The sequence below is a fragment of the Bufo bufo genome, chromosome 5, assembly GCF_905171765.1.
Source record: "Bufo bufo chromosome 5, aBufBuf1.1, whole genome shotgun sequence".
Lineage (NCBI taxonomy): Eukaryota > Metazoa > Chordata > Amphibia > Anura > Bufonidae > Bufo > Bufo bufo.
In genome coordinates this window covers 269695333-269711994 of record NC_053393.1, presented here as the reverse complement: position 1 = coordinate 269711994, position 16662 = coordinate 269695333, and the positions used below count along the sequence as shown (strand labels likewise).

The 16662-nt window shown below is 42.0% G+C and overlaps 1 protein-coding gene across 1 annotated transcript in view; it reads left to right on the top strand.

The window, feature by feature from the left end:
* CTNND2 (catenin delta 2) overlaps positions 1-16662 on the top strand; it is a 1763242-nt gene that overhangs the window by 604512 nt on the left and 1142068 nt on the right.

Here is a 16662-nt window from a genome sequence, read left to right as displayed (position 1 = left end):
AAAAAGTAAAAAAGTGAAGGCTCTGGGAAGAAATATGAAGGCGCAAAAACATGAATTATCCTCTTGGACTCAAGGGGTTAAAGGCTTTAGTTTTTTTGGCCTTTGTGTGTTGCTCAAAACGTAACATGCTGTGAGTATGTCAGTTTTTTTTCTCGTGCTGTTATCCCTGTAGGCTTCTATATAGGACTTCAGAAATCCTAGAAAAAGACTTTTAAATGTTCTAAAAAAAAAAAAAAAAAAAATTAAGTTATGAAAATGCTTAAAAATTATAGTTTTTTTTGCCGGTGCTGGTAACTTTTGAAAAAAATGTGTGTGAAGGAGCCCTTATACAAGTATATAGAACTTATTTTAAAAAAAATATTAATTTACTTGACTATCTGAGTATATTTGGTCGTTTCTCTGGCCTTATGACCAATGCTGCTGAATCGGAGACTTTATGTTGTAACACCTCCTCTCCTGTCTGAGACTTAATCACACCTAATTTCGGTTTTAAAAACAGGGACCAATATATTCCTTATTTAGGGATCAATCTACCAAAAACTCTTGATACCACCTATCATCTCTAAACTCTGCCAAGAACTGCTTACCTGGAATTTTCCTACTCTCTCGTGGATAGGCAAAATACACACTATTAAAATGGTCACTTTACCTCGGATATTGTATTACTTTTGTTCCCTTCCTGTGCCAGTTACAGGTTCCGCCCTTAAATCATTACAGAATGAAATCTTTCACTTTTTATGGGCATATAAGAGACCACATTTTGCACTTACATAAGAGGGTAGGGGGACTCTCAGTGCCCCATCTATATAAGTATTATCTAGCAGCCAGACTATCACAATTGGTATCATTCCATGCACTCTATAATCCTCCGCAGTGGGTCCTGCTTGAATCTGATTTATTCATGCCAGTGTCCCCTCTACCACTAATTTAGTCAACTGATATCTCCTTAGGGATTGTTGACCCCTCAGCAAAAATCCCCTATCTTATGCTACAACTATGGAGGAAAGTATGATTTATATAAAAAATTACAAAGCCCTATCTCTTCTATGCTCCCTATATTCAGAAATCCCCTGTTTAAACCTGGATTATCGCTAACAGCGTTTGTTTGGTGGAGATATACTAAGCTATGCGCTGTTGGTGACTTCTTAATCAACTCTAAACTCATGTCCAGAGCACACTTCCTATCCACTTTTTCACCTCCAACTTCTGAACTCTTTAGGCCCCTTGCAGACGAGCGTGTCCGGATTAGGTCCGGATGCATTCAGTGAAAACTGCACTATTTCGCAAGCAAGTCCATTCAGTTTTGTTTGCGATGGCATTCAGTTGTTCCGTTTTTATTGCGCTGGTGAAATGCGATTTAATGCATTTTGCACGCACATGATAAAAACGGAATGTTAGCAACCATCTGTTAAAAAACGCATTGCATCCGCGCTTGCTTGCGGATGCGATGCGAATTTCACGCAGCTCTAGTCACTTCTATGGGGCCAGAGTTGCACAAAAATCACAGAATATAGAACATGCTGCGATTTTCACACAATGCACAAGTGATGCGTGAAAACCAACGCTCATGTACATAGACCCATTTAAATTAATGGGTCCAGATTCCGTGCGGGCGCAATGCTTTTGCATCACGCATTGCACCTGCGTGGAATACTCACTCGTGTGAAAGGGGCCTTAGAGTTACTCAAGTCTTTCATTTTTTATCCTCCCAGATCTCAACAAATAGCACAATAGACTTCACTGTTTGAAAGGCTCTGTAAATATAGAGCCTTAGAGCACTCTCTCCCTTTTTTATTCTACCCTGAACTCGCCATTTTCTGATACCAAGTTTGCCTTGTATGGATGGGAGATAGATCTGGGGGAGGCCATGGGTGTTGTGCGACGATCAGTAAGGGAAGTTGGCAAGTTACCTTAATGGAGACTTCTTTACAGATACTTCACAGAGTTTATATGGGGCCTGTTAGGAAAATTTACTCTCTTGCCTTACGGTGTGTCCCTGACACATGATTTCAGTGGCCAGCTTGAATTAAGTCTTACCGGTACCGGGAGAATGAACTAGATTGACCAGATGAACACATGTCTATTTCCAATCCATTCTGGTTTATTCACAGCTGGCAAACAGTTTTAATAGAGGGGGTTGAGCTTCCTTTACATCCAATCATATGTTAGCATTAGTATTTGACCAATAGTATGGTCACACATAAGCTCTGCATTAACATAATAGCTGACTCATAGTAACAGCATTTGACCAATCAGGTATATACACATAAGCTAGCAGACACTTGAGCCAGATGTCCTTATATGGCTTGGACTGTTCATACTTTCAACATGTATGGATTTCCTGAAACAGTTTAAGGAAGTGTCTCACATTCCATAGGGGGAAGGGAGGTTTTGTAGTGCACTAACCAAATGTAATACACGTGGCTAAATAAGACAAAATGGAGTCACATATATCCCATCAAATCCCCTCTTAGAACCTTATATATATATATATACTATATGGTTCTTTCTCTGCTCTTCCTTGGTTTGCTTATAAGCCTTTAGGTATTCCATGTACCCTTCAGGAGTATAATCCTCAGGCTTTGTCGAGGTTGGGTTTACCTCTTCTACCTCTACCGGAGTATAGAGGGATGTTGAGTGTACCCCTCTTTCGGCCACCTTTTGACATATGGCTAGAAGGGAGGGCACACACTGCAGACAACAGCAGAGACCCACTATTGCAGCGACCACGGCAAATGCCACTCCTAAAACATACCTTATTTGACCAAAGTCAGGTATTCAGCCAAAAAGCCAGTCCCACCAACCTTGGTCAACATCCTGTTTTATATGTTTTATCATCTCTTCTAATTGGCCTATTTTATATTTTATTCCAGTGATCTGATAAATTGAAACAACACATCCCTGCGAACGCTGAGCATCCTATACCATGCTGGAGCAATAAATAGTCAATAGTTGCCCTATTCTGCAAGATAGCCTTTTCATACAATTGTAAATCCAGCAGCATATCTTGCAGAATTGTACTAGTGACATTTATCTGTTTTACCATAAAACAGGCAAGTTTTGATATTGTCCTGTGGTTATATATGGCCAAACCTGGTACTCCTATCATAGATACCCCTAAACTCATATATTCTGATCTAGAGAGGAGATTCACATTATAATCACAATTTTCTGGTAACTGTAGGGAAGTGTCTCTCGTGTATCGTGTCTGCATTGCTGGGAATAGTGGTATCATTGGAAAATGTCAACCTGGCTATTGTACAGGGTCCCTCTGTAATATTGGCCGGTATATATGTGTGACTAGTATTCCCACAGGCCAATACCCATCCTGTTGGTAGAGGTACATGTTTGTCTAGGGATGGTACTGTTTTTGTAATATTACATTGCATATTCTTTCCTGATATTATCTTTTTACAACTACCTAAATCTCTATCACAAATATTTGGTTTAGTCTTGTTCTGCATTTTTGCTTGTATGCAGGGAGGCAATAGTGTCTCATCACAGGTGAAGTTATAACATATTCCTGCTGCTGTGACAAGACCTGTAATTACTTCTATCATATTACTTTGCAGAGTCTCATATGTAGGACAGTCATAACAAGCATGATAAGGATTTACATATCCATATTTAACATCATGATCCTCCATATCTGCGTCATTCCATTGGGAACGTAGGAGCCCCGTCCATACAGCTACTGGGGTGGGGACCGCTACCAGACATGTCTCCAAAATGTTAGATGCCGATAAAGTGGTTTGGAGACAAAAGTCAGTTAAGTTCAGAGTTTTGGCCAGGTACAGCCATAAGTTCTCCTTTGTCTTGCATAGACTGTCTTCCCCTCTGCATTCTGTTTCCAGGTATATCTGTCTGTTCCACAGCCATGGGACAGTAAGTAGGAGACACAAAATTACAATTATTAAGGCACTACATCTCAGCCATCTCGAGGAATTTCCCGACTGCGTCATCTTGTTGGGGGTCAAGGCTGTCTGCCTCCGTTAGTACCCCTTCTGTATCTTCTTCGAGGTCAAGGCTGTCTGCCTCCGTTAGTACCTCTGGGCCTCGTTGGAGGTCAGGGCTATCTGCCCCCGTTAGTACCTCTCTTTTCTTCACCAACTTAATCCTTGTGGCGTGGATCCACGTGGGCGATTGTTCAGTGAGGACTGCTGTTCTGGTGATCACGACTACCTCGGTGGGTGGTCCGTAGGTGAAGCTTCCTGGTTCCTTTCCCTTCTTTAAGATCTTGATCATCACCTGGTCGCCTATCCGGAATGGACGGGTTGATTCCTGTGAAAGAGAAGGAGACTTACAAGCAACTTATTCTTCAGTTTTACTGAGGACTTTGATCAGATTAGTAACATACTCCTCCCTGATCAGGTCCAAGTCCCCTTCCTGTACTACCAGGGGGCGTCTTGCCCATGGTGTGGGGAAAGGCCTACCCATGAGTATCTCAATGCTGTTTATGTCCTACTCTGTGGAAATGTGCTACTTAAGATGGAAGCACTGTATTGGGGGAATGCATAACTTCCCCTCTTTGCAGACTAATTCTAAACCAGTCTTGCTGTTCCTGTTCAGTGGCATACCACTGAAGATCAGTAAGCATTTGCAACATCTCAGGGGTTGGAGGTGCCAAACATGGCATCTCCCAATGGTTATACAAACCTGTGAGGTTGCTTTTGGCCACTCATTTCGCCATCTTAACTGCCAGCGCATTGCCCTGTGAGACATGATCCTTACCATCTGCTGCCGTAAATCCTCTCCTCTGCCAGATCATACCATGGTCCCACACTACCCCATGTGTGTACCTACTCTCAGTATGAATGGTGACAGGTCTATCAGCATGTAGAATACATGTCCTAGTGAGTGCAATAAGCTCAGCTGCCTGCTGTGTTGAGTGCGGATGTCCTTGAGTAGGCCTACAACATCATGAGTGGTGTGCAAAATGGTGTAATGTCACATTGTGAAAGAATTTGCCGACTCTACAATCATAGCACAGGCTGCAAGAGAACGCAGACATGCCGGCATCCCCTGGACAGAGGTGGGCATTACCTTTGAGAAAAACACACAAGGACGCAACTTGCCTCCGTTTTCTTGTGTCAGTACACCCGCCATGGTTTTACAATTTTGGCGTGCAAACATGTGGAAGGGCATATTATAGTCAGCGAGGCCCAGCCCTGGACTCGACATGAGCGAACATTTCAGATAATCAAATGCATTGTACATTTCAGAAGACCATTTAATCAAATCTGGATTTCCATCCAGAGTGGCTTGCCTCAAAACATTGTCAATAGTGGGAGCAATCAGTAATCCATTGTCTACCGTTTATCATACCAAGGAAAGATAACATTTCTTTCCTGGTGTGCGGGGCGACCAAACCCGCAATAGACTGGACTCTTTCTGTGCTGATTCTCTGTTCACCTTTTGTGAGGACAAAGCCCAAGTATTCAACCTGCATTTTTCACCATTGCATTTGCTTAAGTGTCACTTTGTGACCACATCCTGACAACCATTATAACAGTGATAAACCATCCTGAATGCTGGCCTCCGCTGACATGCTACACAGTAATAAATCATCGACATATTGCAGCAGCACAGAACCTTGGGGGGATGTACCATGACTCTAACATCGCTCGGAGGACTATGCTGTACACTACAGGTGAATCAGCATATCCCTGGGGCATTTCTGCCCCAGGTCAGTTGGCGTCTGTCAAAGGAAAAAGCAAAAAGTAGTCTGGTTATCTTATCAACTGGGATAGAAAAGAAAGCATTTTTCAGATCTATCACACTGAACCAAACAGCGTCTGCTGGAATGGCAGATAATAATTAAGTGACATCAGGTACAACAGGGGCTATAGGCACAATTATGTTGTTGATGGCCCTTAAATCCTGTACAAAGCGGGCAGCACCATCTGCCTTTGTCACTGGATTCACGGGCGTGCTGTAGGGTGAAATCACCTCTTCCAGGATTCCCTTTTGTAGGAATTCTTCTATCATTGGCCTAAGCCCATCAAGTTTCTCTTTTAACAGCAGGTATTGTTTCTGGAACACTGAGATGACACCTGGTTTCACAGTAGCTGTGTAATGTGTGCAATCTATGAATCCTGTGTCATATTCATTTGAGGACCATAATGCAGGGTTAATGTTATTCTGGGTGGTCCTGTATGTTTGCAAGAATCAGTGGCACTGGTGTAGAGACTGGAATGAGACCTGAGTGTACTCTTATGTCCTGATTCTTTGCTGATACCTGCAAGTCAAGCTTAATGAACAAATCTCTCCCTAATAGGCTGACTGGGCAATCTAGTATAATGCTAAATACATGACATGATGTATTCCCTGTCCATGGTTTCTACTGGTAAGGAATCTGTTCTGTATGTCCTTGTCAGTACCCCATTTATTCCCATAGAGGGCTCACATTTCCTTCCTGACACTCTGAGTCACCTAAGTCCACCCCTTTTGGTGGACGCTTTGGTCTGTCCTCTGTTCTGCCATTAGTATCTTAGCTGTCCATACGAGCAGAGCTCTGATGTTAAGCACAACACTGAACATGTAACATGTAACTGCAAACATTGAAACAAACAGATCTGACAATACAGACATGAACACACAAAGGGCCCATAAAAACTTTTCATTGGAATAAAAATGTACAGCTTGATCAATGCTGTTGGTACCAATAAAAAAAACAAAAAACTTCCAAGAAAATAAAATAAAATTCTTAATGCGCATATTTAAAAACAAATACCGTATTCCATACGCATTCATATACATTTTCATGTACTCATCTTCACAAACCAGCTCATAACCACGCCCTTACACATAGAATATGAATTGCACACACACAGCTCTGCTACGTACATACAACTCAGAGCCACACCCATTCACATTACACTGAATCATGTATCTTTCACCCAATCACACAATCTCTTTGTTACATTCCAAAATTTGCAGCACAGACAAACACAGCTTTCTGGGAAGCAGATATTCATACCACACCCAGAATTGCTGATGGTCTGTCACTGTAAAACAATGTACATGTTAATCATACAGTCATTTTGTTAAAATTTACAAATCATCTTATATGCCATGTAGTTTTTTTGTTTAGTGTTACACACATCACCCCCCACCGTACACAACCATGCCTTCTACTTCCTCTTGTCTTGCGTCTCCCATTTCAGGAGTGTTCAAACAGGGGAAGTAAAGCAATACATCAAGACGTTCAGCTGTACCACATGTTCCTCAAACTTTTACTCACATCTGAATAAGGACTTATTGGGTGCAACCTTACATTGATACGAGTGGACACTTCCAATTAGCATCATCACTGCAGGCACATTTTAAACCATCGGAACATACAATTGGGAAAGATCTAATCCAATACTGGAGCCCTGTCTGGAATATCTTAGAAATAACACAGGTTAGTATCTTCACATTCTGCTGATGCATTTACCAATTAGCAGCCCCCCTCCCCCCTCAACCCCCATATGAAATTCCTGAGCAGAGGAGGGGGGTGAGATGGGAGGGGGCTCTCTCTGAAAACACATCTCAGACAGAACAGGAAGAATTTTTTTTTTTTTTTTTTTTGTGGGACTACAAGTGACATTTTGGAGTTTACTGCAGATGTGGTGGGGGGGGGGGAGGGATGCCTCATGGCAACTTCTTTGTTCTCTATAGGATTCAAAATCCTCCATCTTGAAATAAGAAATGCTGCTCATTTCATTTCTCTAACTTCAAGTTCTCTCAGTCACTTCCATATACACTTTTTCACCATAACTCAGCTTGCACCAGGCTATTATTATCCTTCAACAACTTCTCTCTTCAACTATCAATACACTTATGCATTAACTGTCCATCTTTTAGTGCTGTAATCTCTAATTCCAGGGACTATAAATCGTCACTATTTAAACACACACAGATCATTAGGGCAACAAAACTTAACCAGTTCATTTCTGAACGTTTAACACAAGCCCTTTCTAATTGCAAACACTGAGACACTTTTTCCCTTGCCATGAATTAACTTCCTGACTCTGCTGTGTCTTGTCACTCACCCTAACCCCCCTTTACAATCACAGGAGCTCTGATGTAACCAGTCTGTAAGCTTCTAACAGCTTTTTGCAGCTTTTCATCCCTGCCAGCCTGGCATAACATTCTGTTTCACATTTTAACTGTCAATTCTCACATCTTGCCCAATTGTCTACTCATGTGTTAACTAGAAAATAATTTGTGGGACTAGACCGTGCAACAAAGTTTACATGTTGGCAGTGATAGAAACAGAATGATTTCAAAGCGGGATGCGACCGTAAACTTACCACCCGGCCGACATCTCACACAGACAGATAATCTTAATACTTCTAAAATACTTATACTATATATACATAAGAATTAATTCAAGCTTGTATCCTTCTGTTCCCGGAACAGATATCCTTATATAGTGCACTATCTCTTAACGATACGGACTCAAATGAGCCTCTTACAATCAACATTTTATAACGATATGGACTCAATGATATGAGCCGCTTACAATCAACATTTGCGTGTCCCAGACATCGCAGTCCACTGAAATCATAAATAGATGGTTCGACTTACTTGAATGGGATTTTGGTCATTGCTCCCAGGTCCAAGGCGGACAAAAATTGATGTCTTTCACGGTAGACCTGAAGAGTTGACCCTCCCAATCCCGGAAACTGAGCCCCCAAAGCTGTTAGGAAAATTTACTCTCTTGCCTTACGGTGTGTCCCTGACACATGATTTCAGTGGCCAGCTTGAATTAAGTCTTACCGGTACCGGGAGAATGAACTAGATTGACCAGATGAACACATGTCTATTTCCAATCCATTCTGGTTTATTCACAGCTGGCAAACAGTTTTAATAGAGGGGGTTGAGCTTCCTTTACATCCAATCATATGTTAGCATTAGTATTTGACCAATAGTATGGTCACACATAAGCTCTGCATTAACATAATAGCTGACTCATAGTAACAGCATTTGACCAATCAGGTATATACACATAAGCTAGCAGACACTTGAGCCAGATGTCCTTATATGGCTTGGACTGTTCATACTTTCAACATGTATGGATTTCCTGAAACAGTTTAAGGAAGTGTCTCACATTCCATAGGGGGAAGGGAGGTTTTGTAGTGCACTAACCAAATGTAATACACGTGGCTAAATAAGACAAAATGGAGTCACATATATCCCATCAGGGCCCTCTAGATTACACCTCATTTATCCAATGGTGTCTCCTTTATGTTCTAGAGGTTGCCAAGAAACAGGCGACACTGTTCATGTTTGGTGGACTTGTCCCATAGTAAGTTTTGGACCAACATCAAAAGAGGACTATTTGAGGTTTTCGGGAAAGACCTCCCCTTGTAGGCACTTGTATATCTGCTAGGCCTTAAACAGCCAACATTCAACAACACTGCCTATAAGCTTCTACAATATATTCTCATGTCTGCAAGGATTCATGTCACGTCCAGTTGGAGGTTTGCTTCTCTTTCAGCATCAGCGGTTATACTCAGAGTCAACCGCATTGCCTTATACAAAAAATTAAATGCCACTTTGAATGATACCGGGGAACGCTGCTCGCAAATATGGAACCACTGGTTAAACTGTGCCAACTACCCTAACTTACAGTATTTCCTATCCCTCTAAATACTTGCTCTGGTATCTGGATAACTTAACTGCTTGTCCCCACCCCCATTACTCTTTCTATTTCTTACGACTGGTAGAAGTACTGTTCTGACCATGTAACTCATGACTTCATACTTCTTCAAACTATGTTTGATAATTATTCAATACTACTGGAGATTTGTGTTCACCCATTTTGTACTCTTATGTACCGTGTACATCTTTCTCCATTCTTACCATCAAACTAATGAATATGTTTGAAACCTAACAAAAAACTGATTACAAGTTGCATAAAGTCTGCAGTGTATTACATGCATATTATGGGCAAGCCCACTCACTATATTGATATCAGATCAGCAGGTGCCCGACACCTCCCACCCCAACCGATCAGCCGTTACCTTTTCAATTCAGTGTGGGAAGTCGTCAGTGAAACTACAGATTTACATCCACTGTGCAGTCGACGGAGCTGGTAACTGCAGTGCTGCTCCTTTTGAAGTGGATGGAGATGCATAAATCTAGTGCCAATTTCTGTTGCCAGAGCCACAAGGTAACAGCTGATCAGTGGAGGTGTGGGGTGTCAGATCCTTCCGATCTGACATTGATGATCTCTCATGAGATCAATATTAAAATTCTAGACAACCCCTTTAAACTTATACATTTTAGACCTATATGAGCACATTCAGCAGCATTAGACATGCACAGTCCTTTAGGGCTAATGCACATGAATGTATGTATTTTGTGGTCTGCAAAACATGGATCCGCAAAAATATCGATGAACGGCTGAACAGACATATGGAAACGGAATGGACATGGAGTAACTTCAGTTTTTTTTGCTGACCCATTGAAATGAATGGTTCCACAAAAATAATGGAAAATACGTTTGTGCACATGAGCCCTTAGAGTGTTCACTGACAGAAGCACAGTAAATAAATACAGTACCAATAGCAAAAGCATACTCCATAAATATTGTACCAGAATAACTGAACTAGAACTAATTTCAATTCATAAATAAAGATCCCAGGCAGTGGCATACATAGAGAAGTTAGGGCCCCATAGCAAGGATCAAGCCAGGCCCTCCTCACAGGACAGAAGGGTTTCTGCCTTAACACCTTTCAATGACCCTTGGGCCATTATTCCACTGCCTCATTTGCTAAAAGTTGTTCCTTTAGAGGGTAGAATCCTGACCACGTTTTCTCCTCTAGTAGAAGAGATAACCCCAACTAAGACTGGGCCCCGTCTTGCCCTGGGCCCCATAGCAGTCGCATGGTCTACCGCTATGGTAGTTACGCCCCTGATCCCAGGACTATACTCAATCTAAATAAACAGTATATGGCAAAGAATAATAAATGTATGTGGAACTACAACCAAGCTCAGTAAATAAATTATGTATCAGTTTAAAGCACAGTGAATAAAAGCTTAGTAGATAGATGAAAATTGTAACCTCTGCTGTGTAACACTTATAATTTATATTGTGAAACTACAGTTTCCAGTGTGGCTTGAGCAATGATAAGGATGTGCTTGGAGTTGTTTGTAAGGCCTAAAGCCTTATTTGCATGTCAGTATTAGATCAGTGATTTCAATTGGAGATTTTCCTAGCTGCTTGTGCAGGAAAATATGGATTTGATTAAAGACAGGAGACGAACATTATATGCAATACTTCTTTACTGGACTCCAATCAACAGCAAAGTTTAAATAAAGATATGAAGAAAAAAAATTAAAGAAACATGCAGTGAGGTACACTGGCAGCCAATCACAACACAGCATATGATATATAAGCTCCTGTAATATGCAAATCATCCTCTTTCTTTGATGTAAACGAACAGAAATAACGAACTCCCATGTCATTAATCTTTCCTGAACGAAAACTGGAAATCATCCAAAGTTCAATGAGCCATGTCGAGGGATGAGATCGACTGAAGAGTCCGAGAAGAATATTAAACTAGAAGAGAACAGAAACAGGGTGGGATAATGTTCGTCTCCTGTCTTTAATAAAATCCATATTTTCCCGCACAAGCAGCTAGGAAAATCTCCAATTTTATTACAAGCAGGAGACTCCATTATATGCATGTTAGAAGCTAATACAATATATGAGTAATAAACTTGAACTCTATATTATGCGATTAGATTAAGAACATGGAAGTATGAGGTTCGGGTCGAAAGTAGAATGTTTCGCTATATTGGCCAGGATTTCTGATCTGGTGCCTCCCAGACGGTTTACATACTGTACTGCAAAGATGTTGTCTGTCCACAAGAGAATGCAACATTGCGATCTGTCTCTTGCAAAACTCTTGAGGGTGAAGAACCCTGCCAAGTGTTCCAGGCAATTGATGTGAAGTAGCGCCTCTTCGTCGGACCATTTGCCACCAGTGGATAAGGAGCCGCACGGGGCACCCCATCCGCTGCAACTGGCATCCGATTCCAGATGAGATCTGGAACCAAATTAAAGATAGCCTTCCCGTACCATAATTGGATGTGATCCCACCACCACAGGAGTTACTTTTTGGCGCGCGGGGAAAGGGATACTTTGTCCGAATATCCCAAATCTTCCCTGAGGTGACAGGTTTTAAATCGTTGGAGAGCTCAATAATGTAGAGGAGCGGGAAAAATTGCTTGAATGGAAGAGGATAGCAGACCTAGATCCGAGCTAAAGTGCGAAGTCAGATCCGCTGTCTGTTCAAGACTACAAACACTGAAATATAGTGGCAAATCTGGGGGAGCTGCTCAACCCCTAACACTGTAGCGTGTTTTTCATTGGGGGAGCAGCCCCACCGCAGGTGGACCGCAGCAAACGACTATCCCCAGCAAAAAAATTGCATACGGTGGAGGATGTCGGCGCGGTCCACATGCACCACAAAGGCATCCTACACAAAACGGAGCATTGTGTGGATGAAAATATAATCATATAAATCACAGAAAAAATGCACCAAACGGATATGCCACTGACTATACTGGCTAGTCATAAATGCAGATATTAAAAGCTGAGACTTTTGCCAATATATTCCTGTCAGGAAAATATCGGAGCCCATCATGCACCACGTCACGGTCACTCAGCATGGCAAGGGGTCCTACCACTACGCTAACTATGGTGTGAACAAGGTCTGAAGGTGATGTAATCCAGCTCAAAGCCAAGCTTCCACACAACCGCCTAGCAGGACCACTAGTGCAATGTGAACAAAGCAAGCCTGTAAGCCACACCCATATCAGACCATGTGATGGAGGTTTCCAGGTGCAAAAGAGAGTTTTTGAATGCCAGGTACAGTTTTGTGTAGGATGCCTTTGTGGTGCATGTGGACCGCGCTGACATCCTCCACCGTATGCAACTTTTTTGCTGGGGATAGTCGTTTGCTGCGGTCCACATGCGGTGGGGCTGCTCCCCTAATGAAAAACACGCTACAGTGTTAGGGGTTGAGCAGCTCCCCCAGATTTGCCACTATATTTCGGTGTTTGTGTCTTGTTCAAGACTAACCAAATCTCTCTTTGGATGGTTTTTAGCTTCCTGGTAGGGAGACTCAGAATGGCTGACTGTTGATGAGAAAACCCAGGAATTCTACTTCCCGAGAGGGAGTTAGAACAGATTTCTCGAGATTGAGAAGGAATCCCAGATTGGTCAACAAGGTTGTGGTCCACTGAATGTAGAGGATGGGCCATGTATGAGGGACAGAGATTGGACCATAATGAGTAAATCGTCTAAGTATATTATGAGACGAACACCTCGGGACCGCAGTAGAGATACTACTGGTTTTAATAGTTTGGTGAAACAACAAGGGGCGGTGGAAAGACCGAAAGGCAAGCTGGTAAACTGCAATTTCTGGCTTTCCCAAACAAATTGGAGGTATGGCTGGGACAGTGAATGCATAGGTATTGTGAGATAAGAATCCTTGAGATCTATTTTTGCCAGTCAATCGTGCGGTAACAAAAGGTCTCTCAGGAGACGAATTCCCTCCATTTTGAAGTGTTGGTAAAGCATAAAATTGTTAAGGAATCTCAAATTGATAACTGGTCTGTGACCGCCATCTCTTTTTTTCACTAGAAAGAGATTGCTTACAAATTCTGGGGATTCTGAGGGTTTTGGAATAATAGGTCCCTTGGAATACAATTCTTCTATTTCTAGTTGAACTAGTGTGCGGTCTGACTGAGAATGTTATTGGATGAGAGTGTGTTTGTATTGGTGGAAATAAGAATTCTATTTGATATCCTGAGGCCGTATTTAAGACCCCTCAGTCTGATGTAATCAGAGACCAAACGTGGGAAAAATGTTTTATCCTGCCCCCTAGGGGTATTTGTGAAAAACACTGGCTTGGGACACTCACCTGCCGAGGATCTGGTTCTCGGAAAACCTCTATGGCCTCTCGCCCTCCAGGGTCAGCCCCTAACGGGAAAAAATGGCGTTGGGTTGAAGGAGTGGGATGGAGATGGATATCTGTCCGCTCGGGGAAGGCCTTTTGGGTATTGATTCTCGTGGGTCGGACGGCTGGGAAATCAGCCTCTTCTTTTCCCAGCCCTCCCAAAAACACGACCCTGCAAAACTTTTTCATGGAGGTTTGTGCTTTGTCAAGCGATGAAAACAATCCTATGTATTTGTTTAACTCCTTAATAAAGGAATCCCCCAAAACGTAGCCATCTGATGGGGTGTTACTGTCAGATGATGCCATATGGATAAGTTGGGGGTCCAACTTCATTAAAATACTAAGTTTTCTTTCCATGAAAATGGAGGCATTAATATTGCCAAATAAACACACCGCTCTTTGTGCCCAGCCTTTTAGAACTGGTAAATCTATAGGGGCATCTGAAATTGTGGCTTCCTCTGTTAAATCTAGGATTTTTGTTAAGGGGCCTAGTAAATCCAAAAATCGATCTTGAATGGCCCTGAAGGAGCGCTCCACACCTTTCTTGGGGTTTTTTCCCGATTTGGCTAAATACTTCACCAAAGTTGGATCTAAGTCAGGGGTGTTTGCCACTTTCGATTGTAAAGTGAGTCTAGGGCACTCTGCCCGCAATTTGCTACAAGCCGACTTATCCAAGGGTTTCCTTATCCCCAAATTTAGAAATTGGGCCACCTGGGGTTGGGGCACCCATTTCCCTGATCTGGGGTGTTAAAGATCATTGGGATTGAAAAATGGGATGCCTGCGGCATCCAAAATGGCAGAATCCGCGGTATTTGAGCCCAAAAAATGTTCCTTATCTGAAACGTCTTCGTATTCCGAATTCACTTCTTTGTCGAAGGAGATAATTTCATCCCAGGAAGATTCACTCAGGGATGTAATATATGTCTTGGGCTTGACTCGGGATGTCGAAGCCTTTAGAGCCCGCTTAGTTTTCAACTCCTCAGGGGCGGAGGGTAAGGGATGTAAACTATTGACATCTGAATGTGCGCTTTTCTGTAGCGGTAGAGTATGATCGGTAATTATAAAGCGGTGTTTGTAAGAGTGTTTGCCTTGTTTGTGAAGGCCCTGCGCCATATTAGATGCAGATTCTTCCGCTGACCCAAAAATATCCGACGGAGTGGCCGGAATCACTTGAGGTAAATTCGGAGTGGCGGAATGAGATATGGCTTGGGCCACAGATTTATTAATAACCTCATGCAAAGATGACATAGCAGAGTTTAATGCCACGTGAGTGGACTTTTATATGTTTTTTTCCATCAGAGACTGGATTAATTTTTCGTCCAAAAATTCAAGACCCTGAGTGTTTGAGGCTGCTTCAGCATTTCCTTAAGCCATGAGGAATATATGAACAATTGTCAAGGAATAAAAGAATTTCAATAATGTAACATATGACAAAATTCTATGTGTGATATGGAATAGGAGCTCTAGAAAAATGCAATACTAGCAGAAAAAAGAGACTTACTAATTAGTATGAGGTGATTAGTAGAGGCAGAATACACATTAGATATGCAAAACCACTATATTTAAAACTATAACTGTTATATGAAAGGATATTTGTGGTAATACAACCGGAGGGCAGAAGATGGCGCTGGAGGACCGGTAAATGGAGCAGAGACCTGAAATTTGGCGGGAGAATCTCTTCAGTGCCGAGCCTGATGTAGTGAGGAGATTGTGTGCAGCGAAGCACAGCTGATGACCAGCGTTAGCTGTCGCACACAGCGGAGAGCAGCGTCCTCTCAGGGGGAGAAGACGCAGACTTGCCGGAGGGAGAGGAGTAAGCCACCGAACGACAGTAGCGGTGAAATGTTAAAGTAAGATAAGATCCTAACACTAAGGGGAAGTGTATGAGAGTTGGGTGATAACTCAAAACAAGGACCACTTTACCACAGGAAACAGTGGGGTACCGTGGTAGTAGCTATATGTGGTAAATATCTATGGAGGTGAATATAAATATCCTGTCACACAAGACAAAAAACAATACACTTAGCTGGAGTCAACAGAAAAGAAAGAGGATGATTTGCATATTACAGGAGCTTATATATTCTATGCTGCGTTGTGATTGGCTGCCATTGTACCTCACTGCATGTTTCTTTACATTTTTTTTCTTCATATCTTTATTTAAACTTTGCTGTTGATTGGAGTCCAGTAAAGAAGTATTGCATATAATGGAGTCTCCTGCTTGTAATAAAATCAGTCATTGTGAGCCAAAACCAGAATTGGAGCCTTCACAGAGATAAGGTATGAGTGAAAAATCTGCACCTGTTCTATGTTTAGAGCCCCATAGCAACCAATCAGCGCTCACCTTTCATTTCTTAAAGTGTTCTATAAAAATGAAAGGTGACCTCTGATTGGTTGCTATGGTCAACTAAGACAGTTTTCCTGTTAAACAGTTTTGATAAATGAGGTCCACTGACTGTGTGAATAAGGCCTAAGGCATGACCGTGGTTTTGTCTGTGAGGCAAAATCCATTTTTTCGTATCTTAGGAAAAAAAATATTTTGGACTGATGAGGGCTGTGTGTACAGAGATCAGAAAGGCAAAGCTGGTAAAAAGTGCTTCTGTTCTCTTTACTGGGTTTCTAACTCTGCGACTGGGTGGTTAAAAAATATATGCATTGATTTAGGGACATGTTAAACCAGCTTAATTATAAATTATATATTAAA